This window comes from Phalangium opilio, unplaced genomic scaffold, assembly GCF_054372755.1.
Source record: "Phalangium opilio isolate 3A_F unplaced genomic scaffold, DU_Popi_V2 ptg000390l_1, whole genome shotgun sequence".
In the NCBI taxonomy this organism is placed as follows: domain Eukaryota; kingdom Metazoa; phylum Arthropoda; class Arachnida; order Opiliones; family Phalangiidae; genus Phalangium; species Phalangium opilio.
Genome location: NW_028324234.1, coordinates 5,180,896 through 5,201,979, shown reverse-complemented (window position 1 = coordinate 5,201,979; position 21,084 = coordinate 5,180,896). Strand labels below are relative to the sequence as shown.

At 48.6% G+C, this 21,084-nt stretch overlaps 2 non-coding genes across 2 annotated transcripts; both read right to left on the bottom strand.

Moving 5' to 3' along the window:
- Positions 1–741: 741 nt before the first annotated feature.
- On the bottom strand, positions 742–814 carry TRNAK-CUU (transfer RNA lysine (anticodon CUU)). Its single transcript has one exon. It is a non-coding gene; the product is annotated as a tRNA-Lys (tRNA).
- Positions 815–17,624: 16,810 nt separating this feature from the next.
- TRNAI-UAU (transfer RNA isoleucine (anticodon UAU)) lies at positions 17,625–17,697 on the bottom strand. Its single transcript has one exon. It is a non-coding gene; the product is annotated as a tRNA-Ile (tRNA).
- Positions 17,698–21,084: the final 3,387 nt, after the last annotated feature.

Genomic DNA, 21,084 nt, shown 5'->3' with positions numbered 1-21,084 from the left:
ACAACACCGCTCCCGGGTGGGCTCGAACCACCACCCTATTGGTTAAAAGCTGAACGCGCTAACCATTCAGCCACGGAAGCTCCGAAATTAAATGGTTGTCACGTATTGTGGAAAAGTTTTGACTTTTTACGCTACATCTGAGACCCCACAACACCTCTCCCGGTTGGGCTCGAACCACCAACCTTTCGGTTAACAGCCGAACGCGCTAACCATTGCGCCATGGAAGCCCAAAAATTAAATGTTCGTCAGGTATTGTGGAAAAACCTTGACTTTTTACGTCACTTCTGAGACCTCACAACACCGCTCCCGGATGGGCTCGAACCACCAACCTATTGGTTAACAGCCGAACGCGCTAACCATTGAGCCACGGAAGCTCAGAAATTAAATGGTCGTCACGTATTGTGGAAAAGTTTTGACTTTTTACGCTACATCTGAGACCTCACAACACTGCTCCCGGATGGACTCGAACCACCAACCTATTGGTTAACAGCCGAACGCGTTAACCATTGCGCCACGGAAGCCCAAAAATTAAATGGTCGTCAGGTATTGTGGAAAAACTTTGGCTTTCTACGTTACGTTTGAGATCCCACAACGCCGCTCCCGGGTGGGCTCGAACCACTAACCTATTTGTTAACTGCTGATCGCGCTAACCATTGCGCCACGGAAGCTAAAAATTAAATGCTCGTCAGGTATTGTGTAAAAACCTTGACTTTTTACGTCACATCTGAGACCTCACAACACCGCTCCCGGATGGGCTCGAGCCACCAACCTATTGGTTAAGAGCCGAACGCGCTAACCATTGCGCCACGGAAGCCCAAAAATTAAATGTTCGTCAGGTATTGTGGAAAAACTCTGACATTTTACGTTACATCTGAGACCTCACAACACCGCTCCCGGATGGGCTCGAACCACCAACCTATTGGTTAACAGCCGAACGCGCTAACCATTGAGCCACGGAAGCTCAGAGATTAAATGGTTGTCAGGTGTTGTGGATAAGTTATGACTTATTACGTTACATCTGAGACCCTACAACACCTCTCTCGGTTGGGCTCGAACCACCAACCTTTCGGTTAACAGCCGAACGCGCTAACCATTGCGCCAAGGAAGCCCAAAAAATAAATGGTCGTCAGGTATTGTGGAAAAACTTTGGCTTTCTACGTTACGTTTGAGATCCCACAACGCCGCTCCCGGGTGGGCTCGAACCACTAACCTATTTGTTAACTGCTGAACGCGCTAACCATTGCGCCACGGAAGCCCAAAAATTAAATGCTCGTCAGGTATTGTGTAAAAACCTTGACTTTTTACGTCACTTCTGAGACCTCACAACACCGCTCCCGGATGGGCTCGAACCACCAACCTATTGGTTAACAGCCGAACGCGCTAACCATTGCGCCACGGAAGCCCAAAAGTTCAATATTCGTCAGGTATTGTGGAAAAACTCTGACATTTTATGTTACATCTGAGACGTCACAACACCGCTCCCGGAAGGGCTCAAACCACCAGTCTTTTGAATAGCAGCTGAACGCGCTAACCATTGCGCCACGGAAGCCCAAAAATTAAATGGTCGTCCGGTATTGTGGAAAAACCTGGACTTTTTACGTAACATCTGAGACCTCATAGCACCGCTCCCGGGTGTGCTCGAACCACCAACCTTTCTGTTAACAGCCGAACGCGCTAACGATTGCGCCACGGAAGCCCCAAATTTAAATGGTCGTCCGGTATTGTGGAAAAACCTGGACTTTTTACGTCACATCTGAGACGTCACAACACCGCTCCCGGATGGGCTCGAACCACCAACCTATTGGTTAACAGCCAAACGCGCTAACCATTGAGCCACCGAAGCTCAGAAATTAAATGGTCGTCACGTATTGTGGAAAAACTTTGGCTTTCTACGTTACATTTGAGATCCCACAACACCGCTCCCGGGTGGGCTCGAACCACCAACCTATTGGTTAACAGCCGAACGCGTTAACCATTGCGCCACGGAAGCCCGAAAATTAAATGGTCGTCAGGTATTGTGGAAAAACTTTGGCTTTCTACGTTACGTTTGAGATCCCACAACGCCGCTCCCGGGTGGGCTCGAACCACTAACCTATTTGTTAACTGCTGAACGCGCTAACCATTGCGCCACGGAAGCTAAAAATTAAATGCTCGTCAGGTATTGTGTAAAAACCTTGACTTTTTACGTCACATCTGAGACCTCACAACACCGCTCCCGGATTTGCTCGAACCACCAACCTATTGGTTAACAGCCGAACGTGCTAACCATTGCGCCACGGAAGCCCAAAAATTAAATGGTCGTCAGGTATTGTGGAAAAATTTTGGCTTTCTACGTTACATTTGAGATCACACAACACCGCTCCCGGGTGGGCTCGAACCACCAACCTATTGGTTAACAGCCGAACGCGCTAACCATTGCGCCAAGGAAGCCCAAAATTTAAATGCTCGTCAGGTATTGTGTAAAAACCTTGACTTTTTACGTCACATCTGAGACCTCACAACACCGCTCCCGGATGGGCTCGAACCACCAACCTATTGCTTAACAGCCGAACGCGCTAACTATTGCGCCACGGAAGCCCAAAACCTAAATGCTCGTCAGGTATTGTGCAAAAAACTTGACTTTTTACGTCACATCTGAGACCTCACAACACCGCTCCCGGATGGGCTCGAACCACCAACCTATTGGTTAACAGCCGAACGCGCTAACCATTGCGCCACGGAAGCCCTAAAGTTAAATGCTCGTCAGGTATTGTGTAAAAACCTTGACTTTTTACGTCACATCTGAGACCTCACAACACCGCTCCCGGATGGGCTCGAACCACCAACCTATTGGTTAACAGCCGAACGCGCTAACCATTGAGCCACGGAAGCTCAGAAATTAAATGGTTGTCAGGTGTTGTGGAAAAACTTTGGCTTTCTACGTTACATTTGAGACCCCACAACACCGCTCCCGGATGGGCTCGAACAACCAACCTATTGGTTAACAGCCGAACGCGCTAACCATTGCGCCACGGAAGCCCAAAAGTTAAATGTTCGTCAGGTATTGTGGAAAAACTCTGACATTTTACGTTACATCTGAGACCTCACAACACCGCTCCCGGATGGGCTCGAACCACCAACCTATTGGTTAACAGCCGAACGCGCTAACCATTGAGCCACGGAAGCTCAGAGATTAAATGGTTGTCAGGTATTGTGGATAAGTTATGACTTATTACGTTACATCTGAGACCCTACAACACTTCTCACGGTTGGGCTCGAACCACCAACCTTTCGGTTAACAGCCGAACGCGCTAACCATTGCGCCAAGGAAGCCCAAAAAATAAATGGTCGTCAGGTATTGTGGAAAAACTTTGTCTTTCTACGTTACATTTGACATCCCACAACACCGCTCCCGGGTGGGCTCGAACCACCACCCTATTGGTTAAAAGCTGAACGCGCTAACCATTCAGCCACGGAAGCTCCGAAATTAAATGGTTGTCACGTATTGTGGAAAAGTTTTGACTTTTTACGCTACATCTGAGACCCCACAACACCTCTCCCGGTTGGGCTCGAACCACCAACCTTTCGGTTAACAGCCGAACGCGCTAACCATTGCGCCATGGAAGCCCAAAAATTAAATGTTCGTCAGGTATTGTGGAAAAACCTTGACTTTTTACGTCACTTCTGAGACCTCACAACACCGCTCCCGGATGGGCTCGAACCACCAACCTATTGGTTAACAGCCGAACGCGCTAACCATTGAGCCACGGAAGCTCAGAAATTAAATGGTCGTCACGTATTGTGGAAAAGTTTTGACTTTTTACGCTACATCTGAGACCTCACAACACCGCTCCCGGATGGACTCGAACCACCAACCTATTGGTTAACAGCCGAACGCGTTAACCATTGCGCCACGGAAGCCCAAAAATTAAATGGTCGTCAGGTATTGTGGAAAAACTTTGGCTTTCTACGTTACGTTTGAGATCCCACAACGCCGCTCCCGGGTGGGCTCGAACCACTAACCTATTTGTTAACTGCTGATCGCGCTAACCATTGCGCCACGGAAGCTAAAAATTAAATGCTCGTCAGGTATTGTGTAAAAACCTTGACTTTTTACGTCACATCTGAGACCTCACAACACCGCTCCCGGATGGGCTCGAGCCACCAACCTATTGGTTAACAGCCGAACGCGCTAACCATTGCGCCACGGAAGCCCAAAAATTAAATGTTCGTCAGGTATTGTGGAAAAACTCTGACATTTTACGTTACATCTGAGACCTCACAACACCGCTCCCGGATGGGCTCGAACCACCAACCTATTGGTTAACAGCAGAACGCGCTAACCATTGAGCCACGGAAGCTCAGAGATTAAATGGTTGTCAGGTGTTGTGGATAAGTTATGACTTATTACGTTACATCTGAGACCCTACAACACCTCTCTCGGTTGGGCTCGAACCACCAACCTTTCGGTTAACAGCCGAACGCGCTAACCATTGCGCCAAGGAAGCCCAAAAAATAAATGGTCGTCAGGTATTGTGGAAAAACTTTGTCTTTCTACGTTACATTTGAGATCCCACAACACCGCTCCCGGGTGGGCTCGAACCACCACCCTATTGGTTAAAAGCTGAACGCGCTAACCATTCAGCCACGGAAGCTCCGAAATTAAATGGTTGTCACGTATTGTGGAAAAGTTTTGACTTTTTACGCTACATCTGAGACCCCACAACACCTCTCCCGGTTGGGCTCGAACCACCAACCTTTCGGTTAACAGCCGAACGAGCTAACCATTGCGCCATGGAAGCCCAAAAATTAAATGTTCGTCAGGTATTGTGGAAAAACCTTGACTTTTTACGTCACTTCTGAGACCTCACAACACCGCTCCCGGATGGGCTCGAACCACCAACCTATTGGTTAACAGCCGAACGCGCTAACCATTGAGCCACGGAAGCTCAGAAATTAAATGGTCGTCACGTATTGTGGAAAAGTTTTGACTTTTTACGCTACATCTGAGACCTCACAACACCGCTCCCGGATGGACTCGAACCACCAACCTATTGGTTAACAGCCGAACGCGTTAACCATTGCGCCACGGAAGCCCAAAAATTAAATGGTCGTCAGGTATTGTGGAAAAACTTTGGCTTTCTACGTTACGTTTGAGATCCCACAACGCCGCTCCCGGGTGGGCTCGAACCACTAACCTATTTGTTAACTGCTGATCGCGCTAACCATTGCGCCACGGAAGCTAAAAATTAAATGCTCGTCAGGTATTGTGTAAAAACCTTGACTTTTTACGTCACATCTGAGACCTCACAACACCGCTCCCGGATGGGCTCGAGCCACCAACCTATTGGTTAACAGCCGAACGCGCTAACCATTGCGCCACGGAAGCCCAAAAATTAAATGTTCGTCAGGTATTGTGGAAAAACTCTGACATTTTACGTTACATCTGAGACCTCACAACACCGCTCCCGGATGGGCTCGAACCACCAACCTATTGGTTAACAGCCGAACGCGCTAACCATTGAGCCACGGAAGCTCAGAGATTAAATGGTTGTCAGGTGTTGTGGATAAGTTATGACTTATTACGTTACATCTGAGACCCTACAACACCTCTCTCGGTTGGGCTCGAACCACCAACCTTTCGGTTAACAGCCGAACGCGCTAACCATTGCGCCAAGGAAGCCCAAAAAATAAATGGTCGTCAGGTATTGTGGAAAAACTTTGTCTTTCTACGTTACATTTGAGATCCCACAACACCGCTCCCGGGTGGGCTCGAACCACCACCCTATTGGTTAAAAGCTGAACGCGCTAACCATTCAGCCACGGAAGCTCAGAAATTAAATGGTTGTCACGTATTGTGGAAAAACTTTGGCTTTCTACGTTACATTTGAGATCCCACAACACCGCTCCCGGGTGGGCTCGAACCACCAACCTATTTGTTAACAGCCGAACGCGTTAACCATTGCGCCACGGAAGCCCAAAAATTAAATGGTCGTCAGGTATTGTGGAAAAACTTTGGCTTTCTACGTTACGTTTGAGATCCCACAACGCCGCTCCCGGGTGGGCTCGAACCACTAACCTATTTGTTAACTGCTGAACGCGCTAACCATTGCGCCACGGAAGCCCAAAAATTAAATGCTCGTCAGGTATTGTGTAAAAACCTTGACTTTTTACGTCACTTCTGAGACCTCACAACACCGCTCCCGGATGGGCTCGAACCACCAACCTATTGGTTAACAGCCGAACGCGCTAACCATTGCGCCACGGAAGCCCAAAAGTTCAATATTCGTCAGGTATTGTGGAAAAACTCTGACATTTTATGTTACATCTGAGACGTCACAACACCGCTCCCGGAAGGGCTCAAACCACCAGTCTCTTGAATAGCAGCTGAACGCGCTAACCATTGCGCCACGGAAGCCCAAAAATTAAATGGTCGTCCGGTATTGTGGAAAAACCTGGACTTTTTACGTAACATCTGAGACCTCATAGCACCGCTCCCGGGTGTGCTCGAACCACCAACCTTTCTGTTAACAGCCGAACGCGCTAACGATTGCGCCACGGAAGCCCCAAAATTAAATGGTCGTCCGGTATTGTGGAAAAACCTGGACTTTTTACGTCACATCTGAGACGTCACAACACCGCTCCCGGATGGGCTCGAACCACCAACCTATTGGTTAACAGCCGAACGCGCTAACCATTGAGCCACGGAAGCTCAGAAATTAAATGGTCGTCACGTATTGTGGAAAAACTTTGGCTTTCTACGTTACATTTGAGATCCCACAACACCGCTCCCGGGTGGGCTCGAACCACCAACCTATTGGTTAACAGCCGAACGCGTTAACCATTGCGCCACGGAAGCCCAAAAATTAAATGGTCGTCAGGTATTGTGGAAAAACTTTGGCTTTCTACGTTACGTTTGAGATCCCACAACGCCGCTCCCGGGTGGGCTCGAACCACTAACCTATTTGTTAACTGCTGAACGCGCTAACCATTGCGCCACGGAAGCTAAAAATTAAATGCTCGTCAGGTATTGTGTAAAAACCTTGACTTTTTACCTCACATCTGAGACCTCACAACACCGCTCCCGGATGGGCTCGAACCACCAACCTATTGGTTAACAGCCGAACGTGCTAACCATTGCGCCACGGAAGCCCAAAAATTAAATGGTCGTCAGGTATTGTGGAAAAATTTTGGCTTTCTACGTTACATTTGAGATCACACAACACCGCTCCCGGGTGGGCTCGAACCACCAACCTATTGGTTAACAGCCGAACGCGCTAACCATTGCGCCAAGGAAGCCCAAAATTTAAATGCTCGTCAGGTATTGTGACTTTTTACGTCACATCTGAGACCTCACAACACCGCTCCCGGATGGGGTCGAACCACCAACCTATTGCTTAACAGCCGAACGCGCTAACCATTGCGCCACGGAAGCCCAAAACCTAAATGCTCGTCAGGTATTGTGCAAAAAACTTGACTTTTTACGTCACATCTGAGACCTCACAACACCGCTCCCGGATGGGCTCGAACCACTAACCTATTGGTTAACAGCCGAACGCGCTAACCATTGCGCCACGGAAGCCCAAAAGTTAAATGCTCGTCAGGTATTGTGTAAAAACCTTGACTTTTTACGTCACATCTGAGACCTCACAACACCGCTCCCGGATGGGCTCGAACCACCAACCTATTGGTTAACAGCCGAACGCGCTAACCATTGAGCCACGGAAGCTCAGAAATTAAATGGTTGTCAGGTGTTGTGGAAAAACTTTGGCTTTCTACGTTACATTTGAGACCCCACAACACCTCTCCCGGGTGGGCTCGAACCACCAACCTATTGGTTAACAGCCGAACGCGCTAACCATTGCGCCAAGGAAGCCCAAAATTTAAATGCTCGTCAGGTATTGTGTAAAAACCTTGACTTTTTACGTCACATCTGAGACCTCACAACACCGCTCCCGGATGGGGTCGAACCACCAACCTATTGCTTAACAGCCGAACGCGCTAACCATTGCGCCACGGAAGCTCAAAACCTAAATGCTCGTCAGGTATTGTGCAAAAAACTTGACTTTTTACGTCACATCTGAGACCTCACAACACCGCTCCCGGATGGGCTCGAACCACCAACCTATTGGTTAACAGCCGAACGCGCTAACCATTGAGCCACGGAAGCTCAGAAATTAAATGGTCGTCACGTATTGTGGAAAAACTTTGGCTTTCTACGTTACATTTGAGATCCCACAACACCGCTCCCGGGTGGGCTCGAACCACCAACCTATTGGTTAACAGCCGAACGCGTTAACCATTGCGCCACGGAAGCCCAAAAATTAAATTGGCGTCAGGGATTGTGGAAAAACTTTGGCTTTCTACGTTACGTTTGAGATCCCACAACGCCGCTCCCGGGTGGGCTCGAACCACTAACCTATTTGTTAACTGCTGAACGCGCTAACCATTGCGCCACGGAAGCTAAAAATTAAATGCTCGTCAGGTATTGTGTAAAAACCTTGACTTTTTACGTCACATCTGAGACCTCACAACACCGCTCCCGGATGGGCTCGAACCACCAACCTATTGGTTAACAGCCGAACGTGCTAACCATTGCGCCACGGAAGCCCAAAAATTAAATGGTCGTCAGGTATTGTGGAAAAATTTTGGCTTTCTACGTTACATTTGAGATCACACAACACCGCTCCCGGGTGGGCTCGAACCACCAACCTATTGGTTAACAGCCGAACGCGCTAACCATTGCGCCAAGGAAGCCCAAAATTTAAATGCTCGTCAGGTATTGTGTAAAAACCTTGACTTTTTACGTCACATCTGAGACCTCACAACACCGCTCCCGGATGGGGTCGAACCACCAACCTATTGCTTAACAGCCGAACGCGCTAACCATTGCGCCACGGAAGCCCAAAACCTAAATGCTCGTCAGGTATTGTGCAAAAAACTTGACTTTTTACGTCACATCTGAGACCTCACAACAACGCTCCCGGATGGGCTCGAACCACTAACCTATTGGTTAACAGCCGAACGCGCTAACCATTGCGCCACGGAAGCCCAAAAGTTAAATGCTCGTCAGGTATTGTGTAAAAACCTTGACTTTTTACGTCACATCTGAGACCTCACAACACCGCTCCCGGATGGGCTCGAACCACCAACCTATTGGTTAACAGCCGAACGCGCTAACCATTGAGCCACGGAAGCTCAGAAATTAAATGGTTGTCAGGTGTTGTGGAAAAACTTTGGCTTTCTACGTTACATTTGAGACCGCACAACACCTCTCCCGGGTGGGCTCGAACCACCAACCTTTCGATTAACAGCTGAACGCGCTAACCATTGCGCCACGGAATCCCAAAATTTAAATGCTCGTCAGGTATTGTGTAAAAACCTTGACTTTTTACGTCACATCTGAGACCTCACAACACCGCTCCCGGATGGGCTCGAACCACCAACCTATTGGTTAACAGCCGAACGTGCTAACCATTGCGCCACGGAAGCCCAAAAATTAAATGGTCGTCAGGTATTGTGGAAAAATTTTGGCTTTCTACGTTACATTTGAGATCACACAACACCGCTCCCGGGTGGGCTCGAACCACCAACCTATTGGTTAACAGCCGAACGCGCTAACCATTGCGCCAAGGAAGCCCAAAATTTAAATGCTCGTCAGGTATTGTGTAAAAACCTTGACTTTTTACGTCACATCTGAGACCTCACAACACCGCTCCCGGATGGGGTCGAACCACCAACCTATTGCTTAACAGCCGAACGCGCTAACCATTGCGCCACGGAAGCCCAAAACCTAAATGCTCGTCAGGTATTGTGCAAAAAACTTGACTTTTTACGTCACATCTGAGACCTCACAACACAGCTCCCGGATGGGCTCGAACCACCAACCTATTGGTTAACAGCCGAACGCGCTAACCATTGAGCCACGGAAGCTCAGAAATTAAATGGTCGTCACGTATTGTGGAAAAACTTTGGCTTTCTACGTTACATTTGAGATCCCACAACACCGCTCCCGGGTGGGCTCGAACCACCAACCTATTGGTTAACAGCCGAACGCGTTAACCATTGCGCCACGGAAGCCCAAAAATTAAATGGTCGTCAGGTATTGTGGAAAAACTTTGGCTTTCTACGTTACGTTTGAGATCCCACAACGCCGCTCCCGGGTGGGCTCGAACCACTAACCTATTTGTTAACTGCTGAACGCGCTAACCATTGCGCCACGGAAGCTAAAAATTAAATGCTCGTCAGGTATTGTGTAAAAACCTTGACTTTTTACGTCACATCTGAGACCTCACAACACCGCTCCCGGATGGGCTCGAACCACCAACCTATTGGTTAACAGCCGAACGTGCTAACCATTGCGCCACGGAAGCCCAAAAATTAAATGGTCGTCAGGTATTGTGGAAAAATTTTGGCTTTCTACGTTACATTTGAGATCACACAACACCGCTCCCGGGTGGGCTCGAACCACCAACCTATTGGTTAACAGCCGAACGCGCTAACCATTGCGCCAAGGAAGCCCAAAATTTAAACGCTCGTCAGGTATTGTGTAAAAACCTTGACTTTTTACGTCACATCTGAGACCTCACAACACCGCTCCCGGATGGGGTCGAACCACCAACCTATTGCTTAACAGCCGAACGCGCTAACCATTGCGCCACGGAAGCCCAAAAATTAAATTGGCGTCAGGGATTGTGGAAAAACTTTGGCTTTCTACGTTACGTTTGAGATCCCACAACGCCGCTCCCGGGTGGGCTCGAACCACTAACCTATTTGTTAACTGCTGAACGCGCTAACCATTGCGCCACGGAAGCTAAAAATTAAATGCTCGTCAGGTATTGTGTAAAAACCTTGACTTTTTACGTCACATCTGAGACCTCACAACACCGCTCCCGGATGGGCTCGAACCACCAACCTATTGGTTAACAGCCGAACGTGCTAACCATTGCGCCACGGAAGCCCAAAAATTAAATGGTCGTCAGGTATTGTGGAAAAATTTTGGCTTTCTACGTTACATTTGAGATCACACAACACCGCTCCCGGGTGGGCTCGAACCACCAACCTATTGGTTAACAGCCGAACGCGCTAACCATTGCGCCAAGGAAGCCCAAAATTTAAATGCTCGTCAGGTATTGTGTAAAAACCTTGACTTTTTACGTCACATCTGAGACCTCACAACACCGCTCCCGGATGGGGTCGAACCACCAACCTATTGCTTAACAGCCGAACGCGCTAACCATTGCGCCACGGAAGCCCAAAACCTAAATGCTCGTCAGGTATTGTGCAAAAAACTTGACTTTTTACGTCACATCTGAGACCTCACAACACCGCTCCCGGATGGGCTCGAACCACCAACCTATTGGTTAACAGCCGAACGCGCTAACCATTGAGCCACGGAAGCTCAGAAATTAAATGGTCGTCAGGTATTGTGGAAAAATTTTGGCTTTCTACGTTACATTTGAGATCACACAACACCGCTCCCGGGTGGGCTCGAACCACCAACCTATTGGTTAACAGCCGAACGCGCTAACCATTGCGCCAAGGAAGCCCAAAATTTAAACGCTCGTCAGGTATTGTGTAAAAACCTTGACTTTTTACGTCACATCTGAGACCTCACAACACCGCTCCCGGATGGGGTCGAACCACCAACCTATTGCTTAACAGCCGAACGCGCTAACCATTGCGCCACGGAAGCCCAAAAATTAAATTGGCGTCAGGGATTGTGGAAAAACTTTGGCTTTCTACGTTACGTTTGAGATCCCACAACGCCGCTCCCGGGTGGGCTCGAACCACTAACCTATTTGTTAACTGCTGAACGCGCTAACCATTGCGCCACGGAAGCTAAAAATTAAATGCTCGTCAGGTATTGTGTAAAAACCTTGACTTTTTACGTCACATCTGAGACCTCACAACACCGCTCCCGGATGGGCTCGAACCACCAACCTATTGGTTAACAGCCGAACGTGCTAACCATTGCGCCACGGAAGCCCAAAAATTAAATGGTCGTCAGGTATTGTGGAAAAATTTTGGCTTTCTACGTTACATTTGAGATCACACAACACCGCTCCCGGGTGGGCTCGAACCACCAACCTATTGGTTAACAGCCGAACGCGCTAACCATTGCGCCAAGGAAGCCCAAAATTTAAACGCTCGTCAGGTATTGTGTAAAAACCTTGACTTTTTACGTCACATCTGAGACCTCACAACACCGCTCCCGGATGGGGTCGAACCACCAACCTATTGCTTAACAGCCGAACGCGCTAACCATTGCGCCACGGAAGCCCAAAAATTAAATTGGCGTCAGGGATTGTGGAAAAACTTTGGCTTTCTACGTTACGTTTGAGATCCCACAACGCCGCTCCCGGGTGGGCTCGAACCACTAACCTATTTGTTAACTGCTGAACGCGCTAACCATTGCGCCACGGAAGCTAAAAATTAAATGCTCGTCAGGTATTGTGTAAAAACCTTGACTTTTTACGTCACATCTGAGACCTCACAACACCGCTCCCGGATGGGCTCGAACCACCAACCTATTGGTTAACAGCCGAACGTGCTAACCATTGCGCCACGGAAGCCCAAAAATTAAATGGTCGTCAGGTATTGTGGAAAAATTTTGGCTTTCTACGTTACATTTGAGATCACACAACACCGCTCCCGGGTGGGCTCGAACCACCAACCTATTGGTTAACAGCCGAACGCGCTAACCATTGCGCCAAGGAAGCCCAAAATTTAAATGCTCGTCAGGTATTGTGTAAAAACCTTGACTTTTTACGTCACATCTGAGACCTCACAACACCGCTCCCGGATGGGGTCGAACCACCAACCTATTGCTTAACAGCCGAACGCGCTAACCATTGCGCCACGGAAGCCCAAAACCTAAATGCTCGTCAGGTATTGTGCAAAAAACTTGACTTTTTACGTCACATCTGAGACCTCACAACACCGCTCCCGGATGGGCTCGAACCACCAACCTATTGGTTAACAGCCGAACGCGCTAACCATTGAGCCACGGAAGCTCAGAAATTAAATGGTCGTCACGTATTGTGGAAAAACTTTGGCTTTCTACGTTACATTTGAGATCCCACAACACCGCTCCCGGGTGGGCTCGAACCACCAACCTATTGGTTAACAGCCGAACGCGTTAACCATTGCGCCACGGAAGCCCAAAAATTAAATGGTCGTCAGGTATTGTGGAAAAACTTTGGCTTTCTACGTTACGTTTGAGATCCCACAACGCCGCTCCCGGGTGGGCTCGAACCACTAACCTATTTGTTAACTGCTGAACGCGCTAACCATTGCGCCACGGAAGCTAAAAATTAAATGCTCGTCAGGTCTTGTGTAAAAACCTTGACTTTTTACGTCACATCTGAGACCTCACAACACCGCTCCCGGATGGGCTCGAACCACCAACCTATTGGTTAACAGCCGAACGTGCTAACCATTGCGCCACGGAAGCCCAAAAATTAAATGGTCGTCAGGTATTGTGGAAAAATTTTGGCTTTCTACGTTACATTTGAGATCACACAACACCGCTCCCGGGTGGGCTCGAACCACCAACCTATTGGTTAACAGCCGAACGCGCTAACCATTGCGCCAAGGAAGCCCAAAATTTAAATGCTCGTCAGGTATTGTGTAAAAACCTTGACTTTTTACGTCACATCTGAGACCTCACAACACCGCTCCCGGATGGGGTCGAACCACCAACCTATTGCTTAACAGCCGAACGCGCTAACCATTGCGCCACGGAAGCCCAAAAATTAAATTGGCGTCAGGGATTGTGGAAAAACTTTGGCTTTCTACGTTACGTTTGAGATCCCACAACGCCGCTCCCGGGTGGGCTCGAACCACTAACCTATTTGTTAACTGCTGAACGCGCTAACCATTGCGCCACGGAAGCTAAAAATTAAATGCTCGTCAGGTATTGTGTAAAAACCTTGACTTTTTACGTCACATGTGAGACCTCACAACACCGCTCCCGGATGGGCTCGAACCACCAACCTATTGGTTAACAGCCGAACGTGCTAACCATTGCGCCACGGAAGCCCAAAAATTAAATGGTCGTCAGGTATTGTGGAAAAATTTTGGCTTTCTACGTTACATTTGAGATCACACAACACCGCTCCCGGGTGGGCTCGAACCACCAACCTATTGGTTAACAGCCGAACGCGCTAACCATTGCGCCAAGGAAGCCCAAAATTTAAATGCTCGTCAGGTATTGTGTAAAAACCTTGACTTTTTACGTCACATCTGAGACCTCACAACACCGCTCCCGGATGGGGTCGAACCACCAACCTATTGCTTAACAGCCGAACGCGCTAACCATTGCGCCACGGAAGCCCAAAAATTAAATGGTCGTCAGGTATTGTGGAAAAATTTTGGCTTTCTACGTTACATTTGAGATCACACAACACCGCTCCCGGGTGGGCTCGAACCACCAACCTATTGGTTAACAGCCGAACGCGCTAACCATTGCGCCAAGGAAGCCCAAAATTTAAATGCTCGTCAGGTATTGTGTAAAAACCTTGACTTTTTACGTCACATCTGAGACCTCACAACACCGCTCCCGGATGGGGTCGAACCACCAACCTATTGCTTAACAGCCGAACGCGCTAACCATTGCGCCACGGAAGCCCAAAACCTAAATGCTCGTCAGGTATTGTGCAAAAAACTTGACTTTTTACGTCACATCTGAGACCTCACAACACCGCTCCCGGATGGGCTCGAACCACCAACCTATTGGTTAACAGCCGAACGCGCTAACCATTGCGCCACGGAAGCCCAAAAGTTAAATGCTCGTCAGGTATTGTGTAAAAACCTTGACTTTTTACGTCACATCTGAGACCTCACAACACCGCTCCCGGATGGGCTCGAACCACCAACCTATTGGTTAACAGCCGAACGCGCTAACCATTGAGCCACGGAAGCTCAGAAATTAAATGGTTGTCAGGTGTTGTGGAAAAACTTTGGCTTTCTACGTTACATTTGAGACCCCACAACACCTCTCCCGGGTGGGCTCGAACCACCAACCTTTCGATTAACAGCTGAACGCGCTAACCATTGCGCCACGGAATCCCAAAAATTAAATGCTCGTCAGGTATTGTGTAAAAACCTTGACTTTTTACGTCACATCTGAGACCTCACAACACCGCTCCCGGATGGGCTCGAACCACCAACCTATTGGTTAACAGCCGAACGCGCTAACCATTGCGCCACGGAAGCCCAAAAGTTAAATACTCGTCAGGTATTGTGTAAAAACCTTGACATATTACGTCACATCTGAGACCTCACAACACCGCTCCCGGATGGGCTCGAACCACCAACCTATTGGTTAACAGCCGAACGCGCTAACCATTGCGCCACGGAAGCCCAAAAATTTAATGCTCGTCAGGTATTGTGTAAAAACCTTGACTTTTTACGTCACATATGAGACCTCACAACACCGCTCCCGGATGGGCTCGAACCACCAACCTATTGGTTAACAGCCGAACGCGCTAAACATTGCGCCACGGAAGCCCAAAAGTTAAATGCTCGTCAGGTATTGTGTAAAAACCTTGACTTTTTACGTCACATCTGAGACCTCACAACACCGCTCCCGGATGGGCTCGAACCACCAACCTATTGGTTAACAGCCGAACGCGCTAAACATTGCGCCACGGAAGCCCAAATGTTAAATGCTCGTCAGGTATTGTGTAAAAACCTTGACTTTTTACGTCACATCTGAGACCTTACAACACCGCTCCCGGATGGGCTCGAACCACCAACCTATTGGTTAACAGCCGAACGCGCTAACCATTGCGCCACGGAAGCCCAAAAGTTAAATGCTCGTCAGGTATTGTGTAAAAACCTTGATTTTTTACGTCAAATCTGAGACCTCACAACACCGCTCCCGGATGGGGTCGAACCACCAACCTATTGGTTAACAGCCGAACGCGCTAACCATTGAGCCACGGAAGCCCAAAAATTAAATGGTCGTCAGGTATTGTGGAAAAACTTTGGCTTTCTACGTCACATCTGAGACCTCACAACACCGCTCCCGGATGGTCTCGAACCACCAACCTATTGGTTAACAGCCGAACGTGCTAACCATTGCGCCACGGAAGCCCAAAAATTAAATGGTCGTCAGGTATTGTGGAAAAATTTTGGCTTTCTACGTTACATTTGAGATCACACAACACCGCTCCCGGGTGGGCTCGAACCACCAACCTATTGGTTAACAGCCGAACGCGCTAACCATTGCGCCAAGGAAGCCCAAAATTTAAATGCTCGTCAGGTATTGTGTAAAAACCTTGACTTTTTACGTCACATCTGAGACCTCACAACACCGCTCCCGGATGGGCTCGAACCACCAACCTATTGCTTAACAGCCGAACGCGCTAACCATTGCGCCACGGAAGCCCAAAACCTAAATGCTCGTCAGGTATTGTGCAAAAAACTTGACTTTTTACGTCACATCTGAGACCTCACAACACCGCTCCCGGATGGGCTCGAACCACCAACCTATTGGTTAACAGCCGAACGCGCTAACCATTGCGCCACGGAAGCCCAAAAGTTAAATGCTCGTCAGGTATTGTGTAAAAACCTTGACTTTTTACGTCACATCTGAGACCTCACAACACCGCTCCCGGATGGGCTCGAACCACCAACCTATTGGTTAACAGCCGAACGCAATAACCATTGAGCCACGGAAGCTCAGAAATTAAATGGTTGTCAGGTGTTGTGGAAAAACTTTGGCTTTCTACGTTACATTTGAGACCCCACAACACCTCTCCCGGGTGGGCTCGAACCACCAACCTTTCGATTAACAGCTGAACGCGCTAACCATTGCGCCACGGAATCCCAAAAATTAAATGCTCGTCAGGTATTGTGTAAAAACCTTGACTTTTTACGTCACATCTGAGACCTCACAACACCGCTCCCGGATGGGCTCGAACCACCAACCTATTGGTTAACAGCCGAACGCGCTAACCATTGCGCCACGGAAGCCCAAAAGTTAAATACTCGTCAGGTATTGTGTAAAAACCTTGACATCTTACGTCACATCTGAGACCTCACAACACCGCTCCCGGATGGGCTCGAACCACCAACCTATTGGTTAACAGCCGAACGCGCTAACCATTGCGCCACGGAAGCCCAAAAGTTTAATGCTCGTCAGGTATTGTGTAAAAACCTTGACTTTTTACGTCACATCTGAGACCTCACAACACCGCTCCCGGATGGGCTCGAACCACCATCCTATTGGTTAACAGCCGAACGCGCTAAACATTGCGCCACGGAAGCCCAAAAGTTAAATGCTCGTCAGGTATTGTGTAAAAACCTTGACTTTTTACGTCACATCTGAGACCTCACAACACCGCTCCCGGATGGGCTCGAACCACCAACCTATTGGTTAACAGCCGAACGCGCTAAACATTGCGCCACGGAAGCCCAAATGTTAAATGCTCGTCAGGTATTGTGTAAAAACCTTGACTTTTTACGTCACATCTGAGACCTCACAACACCGCTCCCGGATGGGCTCGAACCACCAACCTATTGGTTAACAGCCGAACGCGCTAACCATTGCGCCACGGAAGCCCAAAAGTTAAATGCTCGTCAGGTATTGTGTAAAAACCTTGATTTTTTACGTCAAATCTGAGACCTCAATACACCGCTCCCGGATGGGGTCGAACCACCAACCTATTGGTTATAAGCCGAACGCGCTAACCATTGCGCCACGGAAGCCCAAAAATTAAATGGTCGTCATTTATTGTGCAAAAACTTTGGCTTTCTACGTTACATTTGAGATCACACAACACCGCTCCCGGATGGGCTCGAACCACCAACCTATTGGTTAACAGCCGAACGCGCTAATCATTGAGCCACGGAAGCCCAGAAATTAAATGGTTGTCACGTATTGTGGAAAGGTTTTGACTTTTTACGCTACATCTGAGACCCCACAACACCTCTCCCGGGTGGGCTCGTACCACCAACCTCTCGATTAACAGCTGAACGCGCTAACCATTGCGCCACGGAAGCCCGAAAATTCAATGTTCGACAGGTATTGTGGAAAAACTCTGACATTTTATGTTACATTTGAGACGTCACAACACCGCTCCCGGGAGAGCTCAAACCACCAGTCTTTTGAATAGCAGCTGAACGCGCTAACCATTGCGCCACGGAAGCCCAAAAATTAAATGGTCGTCAGGTATTGTGGAAAAACTTTGGCTTTCTACGTTACATTTGAGATCACACAACACCGCTCCCGGGTGGGCTCGAACCACCAACCTATTGGTTAACAGCCGAACGCGCTAACCATTGCGCCACGGAAGCCCAAAAGTTAAATGCTCGTCAGGTATTATGTAAAAACCTTGACTTTTTACGTCACATCTGAGACCTCACAACACCGCTCCCGGATGGGGTCGAACCACCAACCTATTGGTTAACAGCCGAACGCGCTAACCATTGCACCACGGAAGCCCAAAAATTAAATGGTCGTCATTTAGTGTGCAAAAACTTTGGCTTTCTACGTTACATTTCAGATCCCACAACACCGCTCCCGGGTGGGCTCGAACCACCAACCTATTGGTTAACAGCCGAACGCGCTAACCATTGCGCCACGGAAGCCCAAAAATTAAATGGTCGTCATTTATTGTGCAAAAACTTTGGCTTTCTACGTTACATTTGAGATCACACAACACCGCTCCCGGATGGGCTCGAACCACCAACCTATTGGTTAACAGCCGAACGCGCTAATCATTGAGCCACGGAAGCCCAGAAATTAAATGGTTGTCACGTATTGTGGAAAGGTTTTGACTTTTTACGCTACATCTGAGACCCCACAACACCTCTCCCGGGTGGGCTCGTACCACCAACCTCTCGATTAACAGCTGAACGCGCTAACCATTGCGCCACGGAAGCCCGAAAATTCAATGTTCGACAGGTATTGTGGAAAAACTCTGACATTTTATGTTACATTTGAGACGTCACAACACCGCTCCCGGGAGAGCTCAAACCACCAGTCTTTTGAATAGCAGCTGAACGCGCTAACCATTGCGCCACGGAAGCCCAAAAATTAAATGGTCGTCAGGTATTGTGGAAAAACTTTGGCTTTCTACGTTACATTTGAGATCACACAACACCGCTCCCGGGTGGGCTCGAACCACCAACCTATTGGTTAACAGCCGAACGCGCTAACCATTGCGCCACGGAAGCCCAAAAGTTAAATGCTCGTCAGGTATTATGTAAAAACCTTGACTTTTTACGTCACATCTGAGACCTCACAACACCGCTCCCGGATGGGGTCGAACCACCAACCTATTGGTTAACAGCCGAACGCGCTAACCATTGCACCACGGAAGCCCAAAAATTAAATGGTCGTCATTTAGTGTGCAAAAACTTTGGCTTTCTACGTTACATTTCAGATCCCACAACACCGCTCCCGGGTGGGCTCGAACCACCAACCTATTGGTTAACAGCCGAACGCGCTAACCATTGAGCCACGGAAGCTCAGAAATTAAATGGTTGTCAGGTATTGTGGAAAACCTTGACTTTTAACGTCACATCTGAGACCTTACAACACCGCTCCCGGATGGGCTCGAACCACCAACCTATTGGTTAACAGCCGAACGTGCTAACCATTGCGCCACGGAAGCCCAAAAATTAAATGGTCGTCAGGTATTGTGGAAAAATTTTGGCTTTCTACGTTACATTTGAGATCACACAACACCGCTCCCGGGTGGGCTCGAACCACCAACCTATTGGTTAACAGCCGAACGCGCTAACCATTGCGCCACGGAAGCCCAAAAGTTAAATGCTCGTCAGGTATTGTGTAAAAACCTTGACAATTTACGTCACATCTGAGACCTCACAACACCGCTCCCGGATGGGCTCGAACCACCAACCTATTGGTTAACAGCCGAACGCGCTAACCATTGAGCCACGGAAGCTCAGAAATTAAATGGTTGTCAGGTGTTGTGGAAAAACTTTGGCTTTCTACGTTACATTTGAGACCCCACAACACCTCTCCCGGGTGGGCTCGAACCACCAACCTTTCGATTAACAACTGAACGCGCTAACCATTGCGCCACGGAATCCCAAAAATTAAATGCTCGTCAGGTATTGTGTAAAAACCTTGACTTTTTACGTCACATCTGAGACCTCACAACACCGCTCCCGGATGGGCTCGAACCACCAACCTATTGGTTAACAGCCGAACGTGCTAACCATTGCGCCACGGAAGCCCAAAAATTAAATGGTCGTCAGGTATTGTGGAAAAATTTTGGCTTTCTACGTTACATTTGAGATCACACAACACCGCTCCCGGGTGGGCTCGAACCACCAACCTATTGGTTAACAGCCGAACGCGCTAACCATTGCGCCACGGAAGCCCAAAACCTAAATGCTCGTCAGGTATTGTGCAAAAACTTGACTTTTTACGTCACATCTGAGACCTCACAACACCGCTCCCGGATGGGCTCGAACCACCAACCTATTGGTTAACAGCCGAACGCGCTAACCATTGCGCCACGGAAGCCCAAAAGTTAAATACTCGTCAGGTATTGTGTAAAAACCTTGACTTCTTACGTCACATCTGAGACCTCACAACACCGCTCCCGGATGGGCTCGAACCACCAACCTATTGGTTAACAGCCGAACGCGCTAACCATTGAGCCACGGAAGCTCAGAAATTAAATGGTTGTCAGGTGTTGTGGAAAAACTTTGGCTTTCTACGTTACATTTGAGACCCCACAACACCTCTCCCGGGTGGGCTCGAACCACCAACCTTTCGATTAACAGCTGAACGCGCTAACCATTGCGCCACGGAATCCCAAAAATTAAATGCTCGTCTGGTATTGTGTAAAAACCTTGACTTTTTACGTCACATCTGAGACCTCACAACACCGCTCCCGGATGGGCTCGAACCACCAACCTATTGGTTAACAGCCGAACGCGCTAACCATTGCGCCACGGAAGCCCAAAAGTTAAATGTTCGTCTGGTGTTGTGAAAAAACTCTGACATTTTGCGTTACATCTGAGACGTCACAACACCGCTCCCGGGAGGGCTCGAACCACCAACCTTTCGGTTAACAGCTGAACGCGCTGACCATTGCGCCACTGAAGCCCAAAAAT